This window comes from Rousettus aegyptiacus, unplaced genomic scaffold (assembly GCF_014176215.1).
Source record: "Rousettus aegyptiacus isolate mRouAeg1 unplaced genomic scaffold, mRouAeg1.p scaffold_m13_p_1, whole genome shotgun sequence".
NCBI lineage: Eukaryota > Metazoa > Chordata > Mammalia > Chiroptera > Pteropodidae > Rousettus > Rousettus aegyptiacus.
In genome coordinates, this window is record NW_023416284.1 from 66356861 (window position 1) to 66382526 (window position 25666).

Consider the following 25666-nt stretch of genomic DNA (forward strand, 5'->3'; position numbering starts at 1 on the left):
AAAGTTTTTCCCAGAGGGGAGGGAGGTGGAGAGGAGATGCTGGATGCTTCTAACATTACCTAGTTCCAGTCAGGAACTCCTCGGATGTGAAAACATTGGGGGATTGTATTAGATGTTTTGGCTTTAAATAACTAAAGATCTTGAGCCAAAAAGCCTTATACAACAAGGAAAATTTCTTGTTTTACATAACAAAAGCCTTGTAATAGAATGGCTGCCAAGTTAGTGACATTATCAAGAACGCAGCTTCTCTCCACTTCTCTGCTTTACCTTCTTACAGTAAATCTACTGTAGTGGTCCCCAGTCCTCGGGACATGGACAAGTATCACTCCATGGCCTGTTAGGAACTGTGCCGCACAGCAGAAGCTAAGCTTCATTTGTATTTGTAGCCATTCCCCAGTGCTAGCATCACTGTCTCAGCTCCACCTCAGATCATCAGGTGTTAGATTCTCATAGGAACACCCCATCCCTGGAGCCAAGGTTGGGGACAGCTGATTTACTGGCTTGTCCTTAGGTTATCAACTTGTAGTTATAAAATGGCAGCTACTGCTGTAAGTATCACATGAAAACACAAAAATGTCAAATAAGAAAAATATCTCTGTCCATTTTTAAGAAAAAACTAACTCAGAACACTCTGGCAGACTCCTTTCACTTCTTATTGGTCAGAATTGTATCAGGCTTAATCTACTACTAACAAGAGGAACAGGGTCAATAGGATTGGCTTAACTTCATCAAGATCCATCTTCTGTAAGCTGAGGATAGTTCCAGCCCACCTGGAAGAGCAGGGGCCTCACCAAGGAGGGGATAATGCATAAAACTGTGGTTCAGTTAGGAAGGAGGGTGAATGCCATGACTACTGGGGGAGGCAACCTAACAGTGCCCATTGCAGGAATCTAGCCACATGCCTGAAAAAAATACAGAAGGGTTGAAGACCCTGGTAGGCTGGAGTGTGATAGACGAGTCAATAAACTCAGGTCAGAATATTTTCTCAGGAATTCTGCCTTCTGGTCCTCATTCTCCACATAGATGAGGAGAGCTCTGTTCTAGAAAACTGGATGGAAAACAGACAAAGACAAACATAATCAATATTCTTTTAATATATGTTTGTAAAATAATTTTATATTTTCATCCATATAAGCATCTTAAAGTACAGATCTAAAATGAAGTTAAAAAGATAAAGGGGGTAGAATTGTCATTGACAAGTGTTCAGGTCCTCTCGAGCTGTGCTGTATACATTCCTGGGTTTCCCAGGAATGCTCTTCTAGATACTCTGACTCATTAGACAACTATGAGTCAGACTACTTGTACTAATTCTTAAATAGGAACATGTGATCCTGCATGTATAAAGAGGCCAAGAGCTTTCCTCTCGTCTTAAACTGTCTACAAGTGAAAGGATGTGTTTGATTTTCTGGGTCACACCTAGTTCTGCTTCCACTGACAGCTGGAGGACTGTTGTTTCATGAAGTCTAGACTTGCTGTCCCACCCCAAGCACACACCTGTCTACTGTGTGACTCAATCATCAAAGAGCCAGCCGACAGCCACCTGGCCTCCACTCCAGCCCATTCTTTGAGTCACTCCGAGCCCCTTGTACCCACTTTTGTCCCTTCTATCATCTGAAGCCAGGTGACTGTTGGCTTATAATCTTTATACTGAAATTTTAAGAGGGTATTTTTGTAATATTTAGGTACAGACTAGTAATTTTGCAGAAACACAGGTTACTGAGACAAACGAATGATCTCTCCAGTCAAAATGCCAGTCTTTTCATGAGTCAAGGCTCAACAGGTCAGTAAACAAATTCTACCATGAAAAGGTCAAAAATTAAACATCTTTGCTGCATCCAAAGTCACTAACGGGAGTTATTATTGTTAATTGGGGGCCCTTCTGATGTCATTTGTTACATAAATGTAATCAGTAGCAAGTGGTTTGTCCACTGATAGCACATGGCCTGCTTCTGGCAGGCTATCCTTCCTTCAGGGCTTGCTAACAGGTCTTATTTTTTTACGAAAATTTCTTCCTACTCTCTCAGGGAGACAGTACCAGAAAGAAGTTAAGAGCTTTGCTCTGGAGTTCTTGCATTCTAATCTTGGTTCTGCCACTTATTTGCTGTGGGATCTTAGGGAAGTTATTTCAGGTCTCCGTGCATGTGTCCTCGTCTGCTAAATAGTGCAGTAAGGGTGTCTACTTCATATGCGTGTCGTGACTGTTACATGTAAAGTAATTGGTATATTGCAAGTGCTCAATAAATGTTAGCTATTAATTTTTAAGTGTTTATGTTTGTTAACCCAGAAATTCTGCTTCTAGGGATTTATGTTAAGAAAGTAAACATGAATTACTTTCCCTTCGACATGTTTTATAGTATAAAAAACTGTGCAATCTGAGTACCTGATGAAATGCTATTTAATAATTAAATACCAATATGTCTCTAGATATGACATGGAATTATGTTCATGTAATATGGTTAATAAGTGATAAAAACAAAAATGTAAAATAATATGCATAATAGTTATAGTGTTTGTAAAAAAGATGGCCATATAAGTATGCAAGGAAAAGGGTACTCCAAGATGTTCATAATGGTTAGGATTTTAAGCTATTTATTATTATTTATACTTTTAATCTTTCTATAATTGCCAGAAATCCATGTAAAAATTCAAAGCATCCCAAACTGTTTGTATTACTTACATCTGAACCTGGACTACTGACCTGAACCTGAATCTCTGCTCAGGGAGCTAGAGCAAGGCTATTCTAACAGTGGGTACCTGGTCAAGGGCAGCTCACCCTTGAGTGAGCCTGCTGACCTGCGAGGTGTGAGGGGCTCTGCCGAACAAGGGGATAGTGAACGTCAGGCAGAGAAACGCTTTTGGGATCTAGACAAGAGAGTGGAGAATGGGGTGGGTAGCCTGGTAGGTGAAGAGAATAAACTAGGACCTCAGAGATGGGCCAGAGACTCTACAAGAGAGAGAAATCATGGGAGAAGCAGAAAGAAGGTGGTTTCTAGTGCTCCCTTTGGCTTCTGGTTCTTTGATCAGTGTTAGTCCACAAAGGTTGTTAAAATCAATCCCAAGTTCTGAGAGTATTTTTGAGAGAGTCTCTGTGTCTCACAGCAAAAACAACTAAATTGACAGTTCTCTTAGCATTGTCTTCCAAAATGGATCATGAGTTTCTTTAGGACAGCATACCTTCCACATTATGCACATGCAGCTCAAGCCTGGCCATGTTTGAGTTGTTCATTTAATGCTTCATTCATTTATTGCACATTTCAGGTGTGCTAAGTACACTTCTAAACACTGGCAATATAACAGTGAGCAAAACTGACCAAAAAATCCCTACCTCATGGATTGGTAAAATATAATAAATAAAATATATAGCATTGTAGGTCACGATGTGCTAATGAGAAAAATAAATCAAGAAAGAGTGGAGGGAGGATGGGGAAAAGGAATTGTATTTGTAAATGGCACAGTCAGGGAAGGCCTAAAAAAGAAATATTTGAGCATAATCCTAAAGGAGTGAGGGGGCATGCCATGAAATCATTTGATGGAAGAGCATTCCAGGAAGAGAAAACAGCAAGTGCAAATGCCCTGCTGTGCTTGAGAAAGAACAATGAGCAAAGGGAGAGTGAGGCTCATGGAAATGGGTTTCTTGCTTAAGACAAGAGACTGGAGGACAAAGGAGGTATAAGAAAGGTCAGAGGTTATTCCTGGGTAGGACATGTTAAGGTGAAGCACTGACATCCAACTTAATTCTGGAAAGTGAAGCCTGAGCCTCTGTCTTGGGTCCCATTTTGGGTAGGAGAGGAGGTCAGTAAAGGAAGGGAGTGTTCAGATCATGGAGGTCATGGACGGAACTACTTTTAAGCCAAGTGATGCAGGGAGACACTGGAGGCTTTGGAGAGAGTAGAGACATAATGTAACTTGGGTTGTAACAGATCACCCAGCCTGCTGTGTGGGAAATGGACCGTAGGGCAACCAGGAAGCAGGTTTTTGTAACAACCCAGGGGAAAGATGTTGGTAGAGAAGACGACGGTAGTAGTAATAGCAGTGGTGAGAAGAGGCAATATCATATTCCAGCTGTGATTTGAAGGTGGAATACCGTAGCAGACATGATATCCTGGAGAGATGTGACTCAAAACAAAAGCTCTGGCTTCACTTTCCAGTTTTAGTTTGGAGGTCAAGGTTACCCTTCAACATGCCCCTCCCAGGAACAACTATTGACCTTTCTTTTGTAACATGACTCATGTGAATTTTAGACAATAGGACATTTCTATGGGCCTCTGCCTGGTTGAATCTTTTTTCTTAAATTATTCCCATCTTTCCTCCTTTCTGACTGTTCACCGCCAATTGTCTGAAATAATTGAAAGAATCATATTGTCCTTTTTGAGATCTCCTTATCAAGTCTTTGTCAAGTATAGATAAAATAGCAAAATTCCTCTTTGAAATCATTCTACACATTTTCTTTGAAGATGAAAAAGAGTTTCTCTACAGTCTTGGAAGGTATCAGGGCAGGGAGGAAGGGAAGGGACACAGTAGGAGTGCTCAAGGTCAATTAGTGTAAAGCTGCCTCCTTGGTTGAAAGTCAGGCAGGACCTCAGGAGAGTGATTAATGTATCTTTCTATGTCCTGAATTATTTCTGAGGAACATCAAAAATCACCAGTCTTAGCCTCTAAGACTTAACATGCTTCCAAATATAGGTAATAAGTTACTAGGAAGAATTTAAGGTCCTTGATAAACATCACACTGAGGATGAATAACAGAATTTCTGAGTAACCAATAACCAGCTCTCCTCCCTCTCCTTCAGCTAACTGAACACTAACCAAAGGGAGACCAAACAGCTTTGAAACATACATCGTCCCCATTTTCCTAGCTGTTACCAGAGCATTCCTAGCATGAATTAATAACAGGGAAAAAAATTATGCATAAGAACATGCTAGGAATGAGGCTGTTGAATTTCTGAGTTAACCAGAACTAGAGCTAACATCTGCCAATATGTGTGGTTTAATTGCTCAAGATCACTTTCAAAGAGCTATACTAGAGGCCGATAGGCTTTGTTGTAATTATTAGAATTTTTTTCAGATTGGGTTATATTGGCCTACTTCATAGAGGAGTCAGGTAACATGTCAGAGGTCTGACTGTCTACACTCCAAGCCACATATTTTCTTCCTTCCCTATGCTCACTAGTTTTTTTCTAAAGTTCATTGGCTTTGGGAGGAAATGAACTGATTTCAAAATTTAATCTCACCATTTAATAGTTGTATGGCTTTTAAAAAGAGGCTTAATGTCATTTGACAGATTTTTACTGAACAGCTACTGTGTCCAGCACTATAAGCATTGATGAGTATACTGTGAGTCTCGGTCTCCTCATATTTAGATGCCACTAATATCTATTCCTTAAGAGTAAACTTAGTAGAGGGTATGATTAGTAAGAGGATTAAGTGATATGTTTGCTGAGCAGCCAGCACATAGTAAGTACACAGTAAATGATACTCATTATTGTAATTTAAAGAAAATATTCAGATTTTAAAAGGGGGTAGAAACATTTTCTCAACCTACCACCACTTGAACTGGCAGACAAGGAAAGCTGATCCTCTTTGAAAAGGTAATTAAAAGCTGGCCCCAGAACTTCACACTTTTTTTGAAATGGTCTCTTACTGGCCCTTGCCTATGTTTCTGTGATGATTAATTTTATTTGTCAACTTGACTGGGCCATGGAAGGTAAGATATTCAGTCAAACATTATATTGGTTATCCTATGAAGGTGTTTTTGGATGAGATTAACATTTAAATTGGTAAGCTAAGTAAAGAGAGTGTCCTCCCTTGTGCAGTGGACCTCATCCAATCATTTGAAGCACTAAATAGAACAAAAAGGCTGACCCTCCTCCAAGTAAGAGAGAATTCATTCCTGCCTGGCTGCCTTCAGAACAGGACACTGGCCTTTTTCCTATCTTCAGACTTGGACTGAAACATAAGTTTTTCCTGGGTCTTGAGCCTGTCAACCTTCAGATGCGAACTACACCATCAGCTCTTCCGTGTCTCCAGTCTGCTGATTCACTCAGAATATCTTGGGACTTGCCAGCTTCATAATTACATGAGTCATTCTCTTATAATAAATTTCTTTATATATATTACATAATACACATTTTCTATATCTTTCCAATAAGATATGTGTGTGTGTGTGTGTGTGTATACTCCCTAATAACATATAGATACATTCAAATACATACATTTTATACACACACAAAGATATATGCATATGTATATATCTATTGTATTGACATTTTTCTCTGAAGAAACCTAATACATTTCCAATCTCAGTTTATTTTCTACTGTTCTCCAGAATCTACCTTGTACTCCAGCTAGGCTGAACACATAAAGCTCCTTGGCCTGCCATGCTCTTATATGTCCTTCTGCCTTTGCACAAACCTTGTCTCTGCTCCAAAGCCCTTCTCCATCCTAATCTTCAGGCCCAATTCTTGTTCTCTCATCAAAACTCAACTTTAGTATCAATTAACTCAAAATGTAATCTTTTAGAAATGCAGCCTTCTCCCATAGCACCCAATGCTTACTTCATTCCAGAACCTATAACCTTGTCATATATCATGACTGTGTCTTTATCTGGCTTCAATAGTAGACTGTGAGCCCCCCTGATGGCAGTGGTGTCCTATTATTCATGGCACTTAACACAGTGTTAGTTACACAGCAGAGAGCCAATAAACGCTTATTGTACAAATAAAAGAATACATGATTGAGGAAATGAATAAAATCATCTCTTTCTCCGAATGTGATAAAACACAGAGATTAAGTGAAAAGTCATTCTAGAAGCATTGGACCAAATCAGTGAATTCACGAGGTCACTAGCATCTGGCTTCAAAACTCTATTGAGTGGGGTCTTCAAGAAAAGCAATACAAGGTTTGGAGTAAAGGCAAAGGAAAGTACTATCTCTTTAGAAGCCAAGAATGCATATGTCATATGGGTACATTTCCATTAGCTTTTTTGAGAACAAATCCTACTAACACCTCCATTTCAACTAAATCTAAAGGGGAAAGGCAGTTTAGGACTTTATGGCTCAGCTTTTCTAGGCAGATCTGATCTGGCGTGATGGACTGTCTCTGACTCAGGGTTGTATTGAACTTTGGAGTCTGGTTTTTAAATTTCATTCCCCCATTTAAGTTGGGTGCCTCTTCAGGATTTTGACATTGAAAATAACCATGGATAAACTTTCACAAATAATAGAGGTTCATAAGCCCCAACAAAAGAATGCAATGCGATGCACCACTGAAAATGAGATTTTTTTCCAGATTAGATGCTTACTGCTATAGCCAGTTCATCTTTAAAAGCCCTTGTACAATTTGAGATGAAAACTCCATTCTTCCACAGAGGCAGCCCTAGCTAGAGATAGCAGAAGGCAAACACCACACAAAGAGATAAAAAGGTTATTTGTCAATCAAACCTCCCACAGGCCACTGTTCTTAGTCATGAAATTCAAAGGGAGATTTTGGCAAATCCAGGTTATTTGTGCCTCCTCGAGCTCACATTCAGAGGACAGTGGACTCTCATCTTGGAAACACCACAAATGTCATTATAAGCAATCATTTGCTATTGGTTCCTAGGATGGCTCAGTGGACATGCAAAGCTCAGAAGAGAGATGTAACAGATGCTGCAGAGTTGAAATTCAGGGACAGACGTACTTCCTAATGGGTCCAAGACATCTGGGGTTTGGAGAAGAGAGTCTAGGAATCCTGAGCAGTTCTGGCTAAATTAAGGAAGAGCCTGGGATAGACAGAAGACTGCCTCCCGATCCTAGCATCTGGAGTCCCCATATCTCATCCTTATGTCTGGAAACACAGAGAAGTTTTCCTGAACAAAGGGAGTGTCTACTTGCCATCCACGGGTCAGTATTAGGGAGAGCAGTGGGAGGGGGTTAGTGTGCTGTGGACAACAGATGAGTGGAGAAATATAAGGAATAGGAGTCTACTATTTGGATTGTAAGTAGGTGAGTCTTGCACATGATAGAGGTAAAGCACCTACTTCATATGGTTGGAAAAGTCTCATTCTGCCAGGGTCTGGATATCAGTGATAAAACTCTCCCAGCTACTTCAGTGGGTGAGACCATTTTAGAAGCTGTTAAAACAGTGTTGTTATAACATTGCTATAAGAATATTAAATTGTGTATGGCATAGTATAGTCCACAGAAACAATAAGAATTTACCACTCCAACTAACTATATTTTGCCTCTAAATTTTCTTCCAATTTGCCATTTTCAAGATAAAGCTAACTTTAAAAAAACGTGTTTTCACCTCTTGCCTTCCAGAAAGTATCTTACTATTATAGATTTAATTAATTTTTCCATAGTTAAGCATGTGACGGGGAAAACTGCATTCCCTTCATTTTAGTCTTTTTAACCAAATCCACCTTTAACAAGTGTGTTGATTAAGCATTGCACACAGTATCCTACTTCAGTATATCCCAGTGATAAAATTGCCCAACACTTTATCAAAAAAAAAAAAAATAGCACTGTGATTAAAAAACTCCAAGTAGTTTGGGTAAGCAGTGATTTCATTGTTCAGGATCTCTTCCCTTATACAGCATTGCTTATACATCTCCACAGATGCCTCTTGGGTCTGCACATCCAACCCCAACTTCGGTTTCCCAGTGGTATCAAGGATCCAGTCTTCCTTGCACTGTCTCGATTTATTACCACTGGGAACAAGAGTGTTGTTTTGTTTTTCTTTTCCCCAATCACACCAAATTCCAGATCCTACAGAATCTCGCAGAAGCTGTGTCTTAACTCAGAGACAAAAGAAATAGTGATGTCCCACATATGCATACTGAAAACCCATCTGGATCTAAGGTGAGGGGAGACCCTCCTCAACTTTCCAAGGTCTCCCTTCACCCAGGGTTTAGTCCCTGCCCCCAGCCTGCCTTCAGGAGGCCCTGACCTTGGCCAATACCAAGAGAAGAGTTCCTTATTTCCCTGGGTGGGCTTTGAGAAGGTCAGCCATGAGGCCTGGCTAGCCACCACCTAAGGAAACAAACAGTACCCAGAGGTACCCTTCAGTGACCCTTGGAGGGGACATGATGTAAAAAGTCCCCAAATCTTCCCTCTTTGGCTTTGCAATGTGTCATTTTATTATTTCCAGATGTTTTTCTAATAATACTTGCTTGATCTAATGTAAGAATGAATCTATGTTCTCTGAGCTCACAGTGAATATGAGGAAATAATCTAGAAGTGAGTGGGAAAACAAAATATTTGGGATTAAATACATTTTTGTCTCGATGAATCTCACAGTTGACAATCCATTCATGATGGCATACAGATTGAAAAGGAATACTAGCCTTATTTGCAGATGACACAATGACCTATGTAGAAAATTCCAAGAAATCTAAAATAAACAAAAACACAAACAAACAAGAAACCCTCCTAGAATAGTTTCCCTAGGTCACAGGATACAAAATCAACATTCAAAGATCAATTGTATTTCTATATATTATCAGTGACCTCATGGAAACCAAAATTAAAAGCACAGTATTATTTATGCTCCCCCCCAATAAAATATATAGGCATAATTCTAAAAAAACATGTATAAGACTTATCTAACTGAAAACTACAAAGTGCTGATGAAAGAAATTAAGAGAGATGTAAATAAATGGAAAAACATACTGTGTCACTGGATTGGAAGATTCAATCTAGTAAAGACGTCAGTTCTCCCCAAATTGACCGATAGATTTAATGTAATTCCTATCAAAACCCCAGCAATTTAAAAAATATATTAAGATAAGATTATTATAAAATTCATGTGGAAAGGCAAGGGAATTAGAACAATTCAAACGATTTGAGAAAAGAAGAATAAAGTAGGAGGAATTACTATACTCGATTTTAAGATTTATTACATAGCCACAGTAATCAAGACAATGTGTATTATGGGGAGAGGTACATAGAATGAAACAAAATAATGAAACCAGAAATAAATCCACACGAATACAGTCAACTGATTTTTGACAAAGAAGCAAAAGATACTCAACAGAAAAAGAATCATTGTGTTTTGTTTTGTTTTGTTTTTTAAGGATCATTTTTTAAACATATAATACTGGAACAAATGGACTTCCATAGGCAAAAAACAAACAAACAAACAAACAAAAGCTTCCAACTAAACTTCACATCTTAATCAAAATTAACTCAAAAAAGATCATAGATTTAAATATAAAACTATAAAACTTTAAGAAGAAAACAGAAAATCGTCAGGACCTAGGACAAGTCAAAGAGTTCTTAGATATGACACTAAAAGTACAATCCATAAAAGAAAAAATTGAGAAGTTTTTCTTTATAACAATTAAAACCTTTTATTCTGTGAAAGACCCTGTGAAGAGGATGAAAAGATATATCATAGACTAGTAGGAGATACTTGCAAACCACATGTGGCAAAAGGCTCATATCTGGTATATATTAAGAACTCCCAAATCTGCACAGTAGCCAGGGATTAGGAATGGGGTATAACACAAGCGATAGCTTTGTGGTGACAGAAGAGTTCTGTGTCTTGATTATGGTGATTGTTCCTCAAATTTACACATGTGAAAATATTGCATAGACTCATTCACAAAACAAGTGAAATCTGCTAAGGTCTGTGCTTTGCACTAATGTCAATTTCCTGGCTGTGGTACTGTTCTATAGATATACAAGTGTTCCCATTTAGGGATGGTTGTTGAAGGGTACACAGGACTTCTCTGGACTTTTTTTTTGTTTTTGTTTTTTGCAACTTCTTTTGAATCTATAATTATTTCCAAGTAAAAAGTCTTTAAAAATGATTGCCTCCATGGTCTTCATCGGTTGATCATCCATCCACCTGTGATAACTGGGACTTGACTCTCACACTCTAGGCAGCAGATCTTTACAGGTAGGGAATGAGGCTAATAGCTCTTTGTGACTTCCATATGCTGACACAGACAAATGTTCAATGTATTTCTAAGTGACTGCTGTCCTTGATCTCCTTGGCTCCCTCCTCCCACTAGAATGCCCATCCCGGTGTCTCTACTTACAACTGCCTGAAGATTCCAACAGCCAGGCCCTGGTGATTCCCACTAGGTCTGTTCTTCAGATCTTGCCAGCAACAGCAGGCCAGTCCAAATGAATATTGCATGCTATGCCATTCTACACCTTCCAAGGGAGTATTCTTTGAAACATGGTTCCTTCTGTCGTGTGCACTCCTGGATTGCCATTCCTTATAGTAGCACCCAACACAAAGTAGGAACTTGGGAAATATTTATGGTCTGAGTGATTGGCTGGCTATCCATTAAATGAATAAGAAAAAAGAAAGAACAGAAACAATCTTGCATGCAAATTAAAGCACACATCCACAGGTCTCTCCCCAGTAGAAGAATGCAGTGATATCTTAAATAAGGCCCACCTGACAAACCTTCATGTGCCATCCTGTATGTAACAATTTCTCCTTCCTTAGAATTCCTACAAATAGTGCAAAGAAGGGCCACTACGCGGTGCCCTCAGTTTAATTCTATTCAAAAACATTTACTGAGCCGTACTGTGCACCTGATACTGTGCTAGCAACTGGCACTGAACAAAGCCTACATCCTACCCTGAAGGAGCTCCCAGAGCAGTAGGGGGAGACAAACAGGCAAGCAGATCATTTCAATAGGTAAGCCGAGGGCACTGGGACAGCAAGCAGAGGGGAATCCCAATCTAACTAGGGGTGGTGGGGAGGGCTCCCCAAGCCAATAGACAGATGGGAGATGGATGGGTAGGCAGGCAGTAGACATCACTCTTTAGAGTAGTCTCTGTCAAACACCGCACTAAACACTCTATGCATCATCTTGGTGAAACATCTACTGTCTGGAAAAGTAATTTTGTTTTTTTCCAGTCACCTGAATCTGGGAGAACAAGTAGGCTTAGGCAAGTAAGAAGAATGGAAAGGTGTTCCCAGGCCAAGAGAGCATAGTGGACAAAGGCAGGGAGGTGTGCTCTACCTTGGATGTCTGGGGGACCCCTGCACAGATCATTTGTATTCCTAGGTGAAAATTTGACTAATGTTAGGCAAGAAAGGAACCAGAGGTGGTTACAGGAGCCAGACTCCCAAAGACTTTGTTTGCCAAGCCAACAAACGCCATTGGCCTTGAGACTGGACCCTGTGGAAGCCTGGCATTCACAGGCCTGGGCCACAGTGGCTGCAGATGTTTGGTTCAAATTTTGTTCAGAGTTTTTGGAAGAATATTGTAACAGATGCTGTTGGTACCCTGCCCATACTTTCTGCCTCTTAACATTGTAAAGTATAGCCGTGTACTTTAAACTGCCAGTTCTTGCATTTCTTTGGGAACGTTCTCTGATCACCAGAGTCCTCCATGTCTGGCCATGCACCCCACAGCCCTCAAACAATACAGTTCGTTATAAAACCCCAGCTTCATTCCCTTGGGAGAAATAACTCTAAGGCACGTGTCCTGTGCTGACTACCAGAGCTCTCCAGTGGAACTAAACTCTGGTTGTCCCTGGCGAAATGTCATTGATAAACTTCCCTTCACTGGCTGCCCTCCCTTACAAGCTCTCATGTTCCCAGCCCCCAACTGGAGTTTTCTACAAGCCCTTCCCAGATAAACAGCTGCATTTAAATCCTCCTGTCAAGGTCCACATTAAGGTACATGTAACAGTGAAGAATAACACTGGGGAGAAAAACACTAGTTGAAAACAAGGTAGAGGGAGATTGTTTTTGTCACTAACTATTCTTTTTGACCTTTCGATTTTTGGATACTTCCATGGATTTTCTACATAAAAAAATGTAAAATAAAATAAAGACTTTTTTATAACTCTACCCCCAATATTTACTTAGATTTACTTTAAAAATCAACTGCAGTGATACATCAGCCTGGCCACATGTACTTTGGATCAAATTTTCTCATGTTGGAGACCACCAGTATACTAATTCATGGCACCAGGCAAATGCTTTTTGGTACAGTGAGAAGAATTTATCTCTTCTGCTAATTTAATTTATGACTTTAAATATTTAACAAAGATGTCACTGATTAGAAAAATTATAGCTCTAGATCAGTGATTTTCTAAAGTTCAGGTCTGTGAATGTCCTCTTACGTCAATTTATACAAATACTTTATTACGGTAAATTAAGTAACCACATGCATGCTGACAAAGCCGAAGCCATCATATTCACTCCCTACCATATTGCTAACACCTAGTACCTAGTGCATAGGAGTCACTTGGTTAATATTTGTCTCATAAATGCATGAAATTGCAGGGCCATAGGCAAAGACCCTGCCTGCTATAATTGGAGGATGGCTCTGGCCAATGAACACCAGATGAGAGAAAGGAAAGTTGCTTCTCAGAGGCAACTTGGCTGTACAGGCCGGGCCAGGCCCCTGAGCCCACGGGCTGAAGCCACAGGTACAGGTACATCCTGGCCCTGCCTGTCTGCATCATTTGGAGGCATCGTTTGGCCCCTGGTCAGTGCTGCCACGTAAGAATTCCTCAGAAACACCGAGGCTGGGATAGGACATGGGCTGGAAGCCTGCTCAGGCTGGGGACTGTGGAACTTTTCATTTGTGGAGTCCAGCGCTAGAAAAGTGCAGCCAATTACTGATGGGCAGAGGTGTTTACTCAGACCTGGTGCTAATTTCCTGCCTTTGCACATGTCGCAGTCACCCGGTGGGGAGCTCCCCGGTATGAGGGCCTTATGTCATTTCAACCCCACGAGGACACATCACTGAGTAGTATTTTATTCTGGCGCCGGGAAGAGGGTGTGTGTCTATGAGGTACAGGGTGTGAGTGACACCAAGATGTCCATGGGGCTCCTTCCCAAGGATCCACAGCCAGCCTGTCGTGCCCCCTGCAGACAATGCTTATGACATCATGATGATTCTGGGCTTTATATAGTAGTTTAGAGCTGCCAAAACCCTTTGTCATACCCTCTTTCATTTTATGATCATCCAGCTTGTAAGAAAGACAGGCCAGGAAATATCATCCCGTTTTCCACAGGAAGAACATGAGGCCGAGTGGTTAAAGGACGAGCAGGGTCACAGAGCCAGCACACGTTAAAGCATTCACAGTCGCAACCAGTCCTGTGTGCTCAGTGACTGGGCTCTTGACAGCTGGCTTTAACACTTGCAGCTTCAACTATTTCCTAGAAACCTCGAGGCCACTGAGCGCAGTGACTTATCCTCACGCAGTGGCTGGATTTGATCTTCCTGTAGTAAAGCTGGCGTTAGGGAGCCAGTCGCTCGGAGGGCAGGAGAGCAGCACTAACCTCTCAGGGCCCACAGCACACTGCTTGCGAATTACTTTAAAAATCAATCACTTTAATAATCACTATTGTAGATTGTAGTGATTACAAAAAAAAAAAAAAAAAAAAAAACCCAAACCAGAAAACTTGTTTCCTATTGAAAAATGGTCATCAGCTGAGAATCGGCAGGAATCAAAAAGTCATTCATTTGTATTTCATGATCGTGAAAAGTGGCTGTTGAAGACAAGAGCACTTGCAGCTGTCTTCTCTTACACACTTGCCAGGTGTCAGACTTTGTGTGAAATACTTTACACATGTTATTTCACTTAGGCCTCCCAACTACTCTATTGTGTGGGTGATATTACTTTTCCCATTTAAGAGATAGGGAAACTGAGGCCCGGAGAGGTTAATTCATTGCTTAAAGCCTTACGGCTGGTAAGTAGTGGAGCCTACACTCAAATTTTGAGTCTCTGTGGCAAAGCCCATGTTCTGAAACTCTACCTTGTGCTGCCCCTCTGTGCAATGGGATCTAGCGGCCTGTGTGGACTCCATTTCTGAACTCATCTGCAGACCAAGAAAGATCTCAGAATACACCCTATATCCTCTTAATTCATTCCTTCTCTGTCTCTGTCCATGTCCCCTTTCCAATCTCTCCTCACTCTTCCCCATCTTATCTCAGGGCCTTCTCTTACCTTCTCTTTTTTGGGCTGACCTGGAAACTCAAAATTATCCTCTCTTGATCAAGCAAAAACAATCCAGTCATTCAACAAATGGTTTGGGGTGACTTTTTTTTGTGTAAGGCCCTGTTCTAGACACTGGGGAAATGGTAGTGAATGAAACAGATGTGAATCCTTGACTCCATGACATGATTGTGCTGGTGGGGAGGCAAACGAAAAACAAATATTCATGGCAAAGTTAGACAAGATAAGTCTGTGAAGAAAACAATGTGAAGGGAGGTGGAATGTGGGGTATGGGCACTGCTATTTGAGATGTGGGGTCAGGCGAGTCCTCCCTGAAGAAAAGGCATTTGGGCAGAAACCAAAGTCCGGTGAGGAGGGAGTCATAGTACTGCCAGGGAGGAACATCTCCAGTGATGAAAATGAGCTCGGCAAAGTTGCCAAATATAGAAAGAAAAGGAGGAGAAGGAAGAGAAGGAGGAGGAGGAGGAGGAGGAGGAGGAGGAGGAGGAGGAGGAGGAGGAGGAGGAGGAGAAATTGGATACCCATTAAATTTAAATTTCAGATAAACAATGAATGATTTAATTTGGGACATACCTATACTAAAAAAAGTATTCGTTGTTTTCCTGACAGTTAAATTTGACTGGGAATCCTGTGTTACATATATCTGACAACCCTAGCCTTGTGCGTTTAAGAAGCAGCAAGGAGACCAGTGGCCAGCGTGGAGGCAGCAAGGAGAAGATGGAGGAGATGAGGATGGAGGACACTTGCAGAAGTGAGGGTGCTTGACATTTCAAGCCCAGAGAAACTATCTAGTTATGCTTCTAGTTCTTCCAGTAGAACTTTCTCCCCACTGGCTAAGAGAGAAATTTGTGCTAAGAGCTATGAAAGTGGATATAGGAGAAAAAAACATCACAGGAGGAATTAACTTAGCCTGGGTCATAAAGATGTCTGTATCCACAGCACTTCATCAAAGAAGTGAAGATCTGGGAAACCCTGGCATCGACTTGACCTTGGGTCATTTTCCCACCAGAGAAGCTGGATCCTAAGCAGACTGATGGAAGGAGGCAGCATGGGAGTACGAACTGGGAGCCCAGAGATAAAGATATAGAAAGTGCTAAGGTCTCTTCATCTTCGCTCATGATGGGGTAAGGGGGGGTAGGTAGAGTTGGGGATCGGCAAGGTCTTTGGGCTCCAGGATCCTTGGCAACTGTGATCAGTCCGGGGAGTCAAGCATTTGCCTTTGGACAGGGCAGCTTATTCAGGTATCTGGGCTGAAAAGAAGGCTTAGTGACTAGTATGAGCTAAGTACAAAGATGGAAGCAGAAAACATCCTTTGCAATTAAAATGTAAATAACCCAAGGGGCCTCATCCTGGCTAACTTTGGGATGTGGAGAAAAACAAGATAAACTAGAATTGTCATTTCAGAGAAATTCCTCTATAACCCCAAACGCCTACTTCGCAGGTCACTGTAAGGATTAAATAAGGTAATGAATGTAAATCATTGTGCTTGGTACATATGACATTAAATATTCAATGTCCCTTCTCCATTCTACCCTCCCTTTCTAAATCCCGGGACCTGGATGGGCCTTGAGGGCCTCAATAAAATAAAAACTAAGAAACTGCAGTGTCAGATTTGGGGCACCTTTGACCTCAGTACTACAACTGGATATCACCCCTTTCCTGTAAACGATGACCTGGTGAGATTGATGTGCCAGGTACGGAGCAGCTCCCACTACGCGTTGCTAAATGTGTAGCATGGAAATAAATGGCCTCACTTTTAAGGTTCTCCTGTAGTTAGAGTTCTCACATTCTAATCAACAGAAAAGGAAGTAGGGCCGCCTGAGTGGGGCCACAGATAATTAGGAGCAAGCTGTTCCCCCCCTTTCCCAGTTCAGGGACATTGCTTCATCGCTCTCTGAAATGCAAGCATGGGAAGCAGCCAGCGCCAGCACAGCAGCTGCCTTATAAGGACATTCGCCAGGCCTGTCAGGTGTGTCATCCAGAAGGCCAAGAGGAGGCTGGTGACGGTCCCAGTGAGTCAAGGCCTGGGTGGGTAAAGCAGCCTCGGAAAGCCACATGGGCAGCAAGTGAGAGTTTTCTCACTCACCCCACCACCCAGACATGTATCCATATGTTTTAAATTATTATTTCATTTAGACCTCTGCAATTGGGAAAGCAGAGAAAAGACGAATTTTTTTCAGAAAAGGTACTTGGAAACTGTTCAATAGTGAAGGAAAAGTCTTTCTCTCTTTTTTTTGTTGAGTGTGCAATGAAATGAAGAAAGTGTAGGTTTGTGGAGGGAGCACCTTGAGAATTAACACATGGTGGCCCCTCCAAGACAAGGCAATAGCCCAAGCGATGGAGAGCTGGCCTCCATCCAAGGACAGCCACCAGATCACCCAGGCCCCTCCTATTGTCTCCCAACAAAGACAGGTCAAGGGTGGGCAGGGAGCCTTAGGGGAAAGTGGTCTTTTGAAATACATTATGGTGAAAGAAGGAGACAAGAGACCTGACCAGAGGTGGCATAGAGTCGTAGTTAAGAGATTAATTTTTTAAATCATACAGATATGGATTTGAATCCTGTCTTTGCCACTTAAGCTTGGCAAACTTGAGCTTGAGCAAGTTAATTGTCCTGTCCGATCCTTCCATGACGTATTTGTTTATTTAACCAATACCTATAGCACTCAAATACTTTACTCATATTTACTCCTTGAATTTTCATAACCAGCCTGTGAAGTAGACTTGATTATGATCCCCATTTCAAAGATGAGGAAAGTAACTTGTCCAAGGTCTCACAGCTAGTCCTTGGCAGAACTGAAATTTGAACCTAGATAGTCAGGCTCCAGGGCCTGTGTTCCTAAGTGATAAGCTATGCTGCCAAGTATTTATAATTGTCCCCACTTCACCTGATAGGGGGAGGAGTAAGTGAGCCAGGGCATGGAAAAGCTCTTACCACAGTGCCTTGCACACGGTAAATGCTCAATGAACGTGATCTATTATTACCCACTATGTATTTCTCGAATGAAAGAATGAATTAATGAATTTTGAATCCCAAGTCTATATAAGACTAAGATAATGAAATTTTTGTCTTTAAGTAGTCAATTCAAATTTCCCAAACAATAATCAAAGTCAAGAGCCATCAACCTGTTGCCGAACACTGAAATCTTTCAAATGGATGGCTGGTGTTCCCCCTTGAAATGTTAGAATGAACGATGGAAAGAGCTCGCAACGAACAGAGGAAGAGAGAGGGTGGGAGACCAAGAATTGTAGGACAGATGTCGCCTCTCTACAGGCTCTGAGATGTCACAATAGTGAGTCAAAACCAAGCAAAGACTCACTGTTCAGCTCACTTAGCAAACCCAAGCTCAATACTTTAAAATAATCTCTCTAGTTTGCAATGCTAATTTAAACTTTCTGGAGTAGAGAATCCGATAGTTATATTCCTTGGTGTCACGGCCCCAACCCAGTCAAATTGTTTCTGTTCACAACTAGCTTTTTATGGTCGAGGAAAAAACCATCCTCCGCATGTGGTGTTTCTGTCTCTGGGTTCATTCAGTGAGTTTTGCACACATCCCAACTAGCCCTCTGTTTCCCAAGCTCTGCTCCTTCGCCATATATCCTCTTCATCCTATGCACAACAGCACAGAGAATATGTCTCAATATAAGAAAGAATATTGCGTGGAGGAAAGAAAACACATCCTCTAAGTGTTTATGCTTTCATTCAAATGAGGCATGTCCACCCTCTGCTCAGGGGTCCCGCAGCTGGGGTTTGGGTAGGTCTGGCTGGCTAGAAGCCAAATGGTGATGACTTGTTCACCAGACAAGTGTCTGACCTTTGCCTAACAGAGAAGTAATTTTCAGCAAACGTTAACGAGGATTCGCTCTTCCTTTAAAAGATCCATTTTTTCCACTAGGGAAGCCTCGTTTGGCTGCCTTCCCAGAACCCTAACACTTTAGTCTGAATCACACTTTGGGAAATTAATTATTCACTGCTTGTACCATCAGTTGTGTTCCCAACTATATTATAAACTCCCTGGGGAAGCCAGAAGCCTTGATATTACTCTTCTCAGAGTCCCCAAGTGCCTAGGGCTGGGCCGCATCCATGGGAAGCTCTAGGTGAAGTGACTCAGAAAATGCAGGACACTAGGACCCATGAGACTCCCCTACAAATAGGGAAAATTAAACCCACAGAGGTTCAGCAACATACGTAATCACGCAGCCCACTGATGGCAGAATGGGGACTGTTGCACGAAGAAGTGAAAAGAAGCAGAAAAGTGACTGATCAAAAGCATGGCCTTTGCCAGCCCTCCTTCACTTACAAGCCATGTGAGCTTGAGCAAGTTACCATGCCTCCGTTTCCTCTTCTATAACCCAGAGATGGCTAGGGAACCAGAGCTCAGGGCATGAAGACCAAGTGGGCAGGTCCATGAAGAACTCCTGGCACAAAGCCTGGGAGGGGAATAATTGTTCAATGAACATTAGCAAGAGAAAAACATATAACTTCAAAAGGAAACCATGTAAATTCAGTGAAGCATCTGGTATTATGCTTTTTAATAACTTGACATCTTCAATTTAACTCTACCCAGAGTGCAGTTGGGAGTTGGAGCTTTTGGTTCTCTATGCACAGAACTGTTCTTTCTGGAGAAGGAGGTCCACATGGCTTTGAACACTATCTAGACTGCACTGAAACTGAAGTATTTATTGTCAGCGCAGTGATCCACAGCCAGGCCTAGCGGCGAGGAGTGGAAATTTGAAGTTATGCAACCAGAGGCAGAATGGAGAAGCAGTCTGCGCCACACTGTAAAGGAAGAATAAAGCTTTTCCCTGTTCACAAACATTATCCTTCAAGACACTGCTTGGTGCGGGTCGGTGGGGGAGGAGGGCATAGGCTGCCCCACTCCCCGGAGCCGCTTGCACTGCTTGGACCCAGGCTGTGTTCTCTTAGTTACACTCCTCTGTTGCGACCTTTATCCTGTGTTTAGGTGCCACCTCCATGGTTTTTATTTGTTTGTTTGTTCGTTTGTTTGTTTGTTTCCCTAAATCTCCTGGCCACCATGACAGGCTTCTCCTATTTCCTGAACTTCAGCAACTGGAACATTCATTTTCCCTTCCATCCGTGTTGCTGCTTCATCTCCCGGGCTTCGTGTGTCTATCTGTTTGTTTATTTCTATATGAGTCCATTAATATAGAGTTCAGAAACTAGCAAATTAAACCATATTTGTTAAAGGATATATATTTAGATGGCATATATAAAGAGCAGCAAGATTATCTAAGACACTGTTCTAAACACTTTACACATATTAATTAATATTTCGTCTTTTAAACAGACAAGAGCTCGCATTTTTACCATTATACTTCTGTGATAGATGAAGAAACTGAGCACAGGGAGATCAGTAATCCACTCAAGGATACACAGCTGGCGAGCAGAGGAACCATGATATAAATAAACACTTCTGGCTCCAGAATCCACATTCTTAAACTGCAACATGCTGCTTTGAAAAAAAAAAAAAAAAAAGGTCCTGGGGTCCAGCCGTGGTCCCCTCATTATAGTGGTTACATAGGAGTTGATGTTATTATTATTTGTTGAGCTGTTTGTTTCTCTTATGAAACATATATTTTTGAGCGGTTAGGGAGGAGTGCTTTAAGCCTTGCAGTTGTGGCTCGTATTGACTTGGGTGGAAAGTGAGTGGCTACACTACAGGGGTTGATTTCTCAGTCTGTTCCATTCCCTAAGGCAGTGAAGTCCCCTGCTTCGTGTTGGGGACACTGTAGCACACAAAGGCTTATGAGGGGAAGCACTTTTTGGGAACCGATGGAGCCAGAGTGCCTAAGGGGCTTATGCCATTGAAGTAACTGCTGTCCTGGGCTCACTAATCTCTGCGTAAGTAGCGGGGAAGGCTTCTTCCAAACTTTCTGTCATGAAGCTGAGAAGCAATCTGGGAAGTTTTCCAGAAAAACCTCCCAGGAAGCCCAGGACAAGGAACAGCCCAGGACAGCAAAGGCCAGAGTCATGCCAGGTCTAGAGGGAAAGAGCAGGGCACTCAGTCTTTCATGCTCTTACCTTGTCTGACCTGTGACTTTCCAATGCCTTGACCCTCATCCCCATGCCATCCGGAACCCTCACAGCATAGCATCCCTTCGACTTTTGCCTCCATCAGAGCTCTCACCTCTTCTGATTGGTGACAAAGAGCCATTGTCCACTGCTGCCCAATATGAGGCTCTAGCTCTTCCATGGGACTTTCAAGTAGTGAGGGAAGGGACTCCATAGTCAAACCCTAATCCAGTCTGAAGTATGTGAGAAACTGTCACGTTATTGTGTTCTTCTCACAGCCCCTTGCTGCTCAAAGGAGGTTCCCACAGTGCCATCCCTCCTGGGAGGAGTGACTTGTGCCTTTGGGGGGAATCTGTGTCTTCAGTTTTTCAGGATTCTGGTACTGGAATGTTTATGATCACACCGGAATTCCCCTTCCACCCCCTAACCAGCCTTTAAAGTCCAGCTTCATGTGTTTCATCTCTATGAACGCAGCAGAGGCAGCAGAGTCTCCTTCCCTCCCCTTCCACTTTGCTCACTCCTCCGGGCCAGCCCTGCCTCTTCCAGTGCACTCACTCCCAGATCTGCATCTCCCACAGTCCTCTCTCCCCAACTGCCTAATACTCCTCCCTCTCTTCCTGGAATTACTTGGTGAATACTAACATTTACGGAAAGCTTACTATATGGCACAAACAATGTCAAAGTCTTCTACACATTATCTCATTTAATTCCCATTAATCACAGCTCCTGGCACACGGAGGGGTTCCATAAATATTTCTTGACATGGTGCATCCCCATAATAATCCTCTGTGGGGGGGTACTATTAATCTTTCCATTCTATTGATGAGAAAATTAAGGCTCAGTGATGTTAAATAACCAGCCCAAGGTCACAGGGACAAGCATCAGAGCTAGGATTCCAAAGGCAGGTCTGTTTCTAGGACTTACGTACTCACCTCATTGATACACTACAGTTTGTTTATTCAAGCAACAAATATTAATCCAGTATCTACTATGTGCCAGGAACTATTCTAGGTATAGAAGGTGCAACAGAGAAGAAAACAGGCAAAATTTCTGCTTTATAGAGCTTATATTATAATGAGGGAGATGACATTAAACATGATAAATAAGAAATATTTAAAGTATAATTAATAGTGGTAAAAGCTAATGAAGGGAAAGGAAGAGTTGAGTGTCATTTTAGATGGGGTGAGCAGGAAGTCTTCACAGGAAGGGAGAAGTTGGATAAAGACCTGAAGGAGGTGAGGGAGGCAATTCTTCAGAAATCCAAGGGAAAAACACCAAGTGCAAAGGCCTTCCGGAGGTAGGAGGCTTCTTGGTGGGTTCTAGAACTGCAAGGAGGCCAGCTTCATTAGAGCAGAGTCACTGAGGGAGAGAGGAGTGGGAGCCTAGAGAGTAGCAGGACTGAGTCACATAGGGCCTTAAGTCACCATACAGAGTTGCATGAGCTCTGAGTGCCGTGGAACCCACTGGAAAATTATGAGGGAAGGTAGGCTATGTTCTGATGAGGCTTTTAACATGATTACTTTAGCTGTTGATTGAAATGAGGAAAAGCAGGGCAAATGCATCAGCAAGGAGACCAGCTGGAGTTCATGGCAATAATCCAGATAAGATGTTATGATGGCTTAGATTCGAGCGGTGGCAGTATAGGTGGTAGGAGATTGCTGAATGGATGGTGCCAACAGAATTCCAGACCCCTGTACCCAGTTACCTGTTGGACATTGGCAAATTCTCTGGCACCTCAGACTCATCGTGTCTGAAATTGATCCTGTTCTCTTCCACCAAAAATTTTGATCCCTCCAGCACTTTGATCTCTGTTAATACCATTCCCATCTGGACAGCTGCCCAAGCCAGACACCTGTGTGTCATCCTTGATTCCTCCCTCTGAACATCTCTCATATCCAATTGGCTACCCTGTCCCATCCAGTCTACTCTCTCCTTTCTCATCCATACTTCTTCTGCCTTCATTCGATCCTGCATGCCTCTGGTCCAGACTCTCTTATTTCCTTCTTCCAACCTGACCTCAGCAAACTCCACGTAGCACTAGATGGATCTTTGTGGGCAGCAGACCACATCTGTTTAAAACTCTTCTAAGACTCTCTACTGTCTACTGAATAAAGTCTAAAAAATCTGGCCCAAAACTATCTAAAAATATATATGTATACTGGGAGTCACATATGTTGCCTGGAAGTTTTTAGTAATAACACTTTAAAAAGTAAAATTAAACAGATGAGATTAATTGTAAGTATGTGATTAACTCATTGTAGCCAAAATATTATCATTTTAATATGAAATCAACATAAAATATTAATGAGATTTTTTATATATGTTTTTTACTAAGTCTTCGAAATCCAGTGTCTAGTTTAACTTCCAGCACATGTCCCTTTGGATCAGCCACATTTGCAGCTCTCAGTAACTGTGGTCACAGTGCAGCTTTAGCCTTTCAGCCAAACCCTCTACCTCCTCTCCAGCCTCATCCCTGTTCCCATTCCACCTCCCCCCACCACTGGTTCCTTGTGCTCTAGCAGCACGTAGTTCCCCAAACACATCATTGTGTTTCAGGACTTAACTTTCCCTCACACATAAATTCAGCGGTGTGCTTGAACTGGCTCTCGAGAGCCAGCTGAGCCCATTTCTTCCCCACTCCCCATTAAGTGATGTCATATTGGCAGCTAGACATCGGTCATGGTGGGGGTATTTACATCACAGAAACTTGCAAACACTATAAATCAGGGCTTTGGGGGAAGGTGGAGGACCAGCATATCACTGCATATAGTCTCCTCCCTCCGTACTGCTCTTCTCCCACCGCCTAGTTCATCTGATTAGCTTTTCATCCAGTTAGTTGTCTATATGTATTTACACCTCTATTAGACTTCAAGTTCAGAAAACACAGCCTAGTTTTCTGGACCCAATTCTTGGCACATGGTCGACTTCCTTCCTTCTCTGTTTTTTATTTCTCCGAACACCATGTCATAATATCATTGTATTTAAGAGGCCATAAAGAGAAGTTTAAAATGTAAGTAGAAAAATGAAACCTATCTGGGTTTGAATTCTGCCATCTCTACTTTTCTATAGGTAAGTACTTCAGGCAAGTACTTATCTGTAATGAGCATTGGTTTCCACACCTGAAAAGTGGCTTAAAAATACATTCACCACCAGGTTGTTGTGGTGATTAAACCATGTGAATTATTTAGTTCAGTACCTAACGCATACCGGACACTCAAAAATATCTAGATATTATTAAGTCTTCAGTGTTTATCACTTGTGTAAAGTAGTTGCTCAAAAGCTTTTTGTTAAAATAAATGTTGAATGAAATTTCAGGAATTCCTCAAGTCTTATTCACATAGTATGTGAGTCAACATTCCAGCTGGAGACAGATGGCACATACACTCAAAGAGCTGACTAAGGAGCATTTGTTTAGTAAAGGACTATTTACAAAGGTCTGGGTTGGGTTCAGGGAAATCCAGGCTTGGCAACAGTCTGTTACCACCTTTGCTCCTAAAGGTGCAATGGGGGTGTATTTCCCTGAACCAGTGAGCACTGTAACTATGGGAAAAGTCACACAATAGGAGCTGCAGCCTTCTGAAAAGGAATCAAGCCGTACGGGAGGAAGTTGGATAGATATCCAGCCTTGCTTTTCTCCAGCTTTTCTGGAGGACCTTCTGCCAGGACGCCTTCATTGGCTGAACCCAACTGCAAGCCCAAGATCAAGCAGCCCTTGAACAGTTCCTCAAGGTCAGCCTCTTGGGCAATGAGCTAGATAGAGAGGGGAAGAACAAACTGGAGGCCCGAAAGGAGACTCAAGAGCAGAGTCTTCAAGCGGGATTGAACGAACCCCCATCAGCCTATAGGCATCTAGCCTTGCTTATACACCAGGGATGATAATCATCAAGGCTGGACACTGCTTCTTTGATTTGGGACTTGGAGAACAGAATCAGGTAACAAGCATTTACATGGGTTAAGTTCGGTTACTTTATCTACAAGTCTGTTTTCACAAATGTTAGAAAGCTGATTTTGTTCTATAACTCCCCATTTTGTTGGCATCTAATCACTCAGAGTCAGGAAGTCCTTCCCTACATTTAACTTAAAAGATTTCCAGTACAATAGAAACATATTGTACCTTAAACTGTTCTCCATAGAGAAAAGGAAAGAATGTGTGTGTGTGTGTGTGTGTGTGTGTGTGTGTGTGTGTGTGTAATCTTAATTAAGTCACTGTTATAGTATTTTTACCTTTACAATTGATCACAGCTCTTTTCATTTTTCTCCTATGGTGCTCTTTTCCAACTTTCTAATCAGTCTCTAGAAATGGCCTTTCAAGTGTCCTACTGATGTCAGAAGAATTGTTAAAATGCTGGTTTGATTATTTTTGGTGTCAGCATAGTCTGAGAAAAAAAATTATGGTTTTCTTGGAAATGCCTGGAAGGAGACTGTAATTATTTCCTAGCTTTAATCTGGAACTCCTTCAGTTACTCCACAAATCCCTTATGCTGGAGAGGATGGTTATGGCCAGGAGATCTATTTCACTTTCTTATCTGTTCTAAAATACAGTGTTCTGAGTCTTCCCTTTCCTGCTAACAATTTCTAAAAATACTGGCAGAAGGCCATTTCACAGGAAAGAGGTGGGGGAGGAGACAGAGAGGGATGCAGAGTCACCCAACATTTTTATTTTTCCAGTAGAATGTAAGCCCCATGAGGGCAGGGGTCACATCTACCTGCTCAG

General features: G+C 41.9%; 1 long non-coding RNA gene across 6 annotated transcripts in view; it reads left to right on the top strand.

Moving 5' to 3' along the window:
• Positions 1-1719: 1719 nt before the first annotated feature.
• Positions 1720-25666, top strand: part of LOC107514297 — a 79476-nt gene continuing 55529 nt past the window's right edge. For 5 of the 6 annotated variants that reach the window (XR_004955648.1, XR_004955652.1, XR_001597736.2 and 2 more), the window contains exon 1: positions 24416-24884. This is a non-coding gene — a long non-coding RNA (uncharacterized LOC107514297). Of the gene's footprint in view, positions 1781-24415; positions 24885-25666 lie in introns of those variants that run through there. The other variant, XR_004955653.1, reaches the window with a different exon arrangement.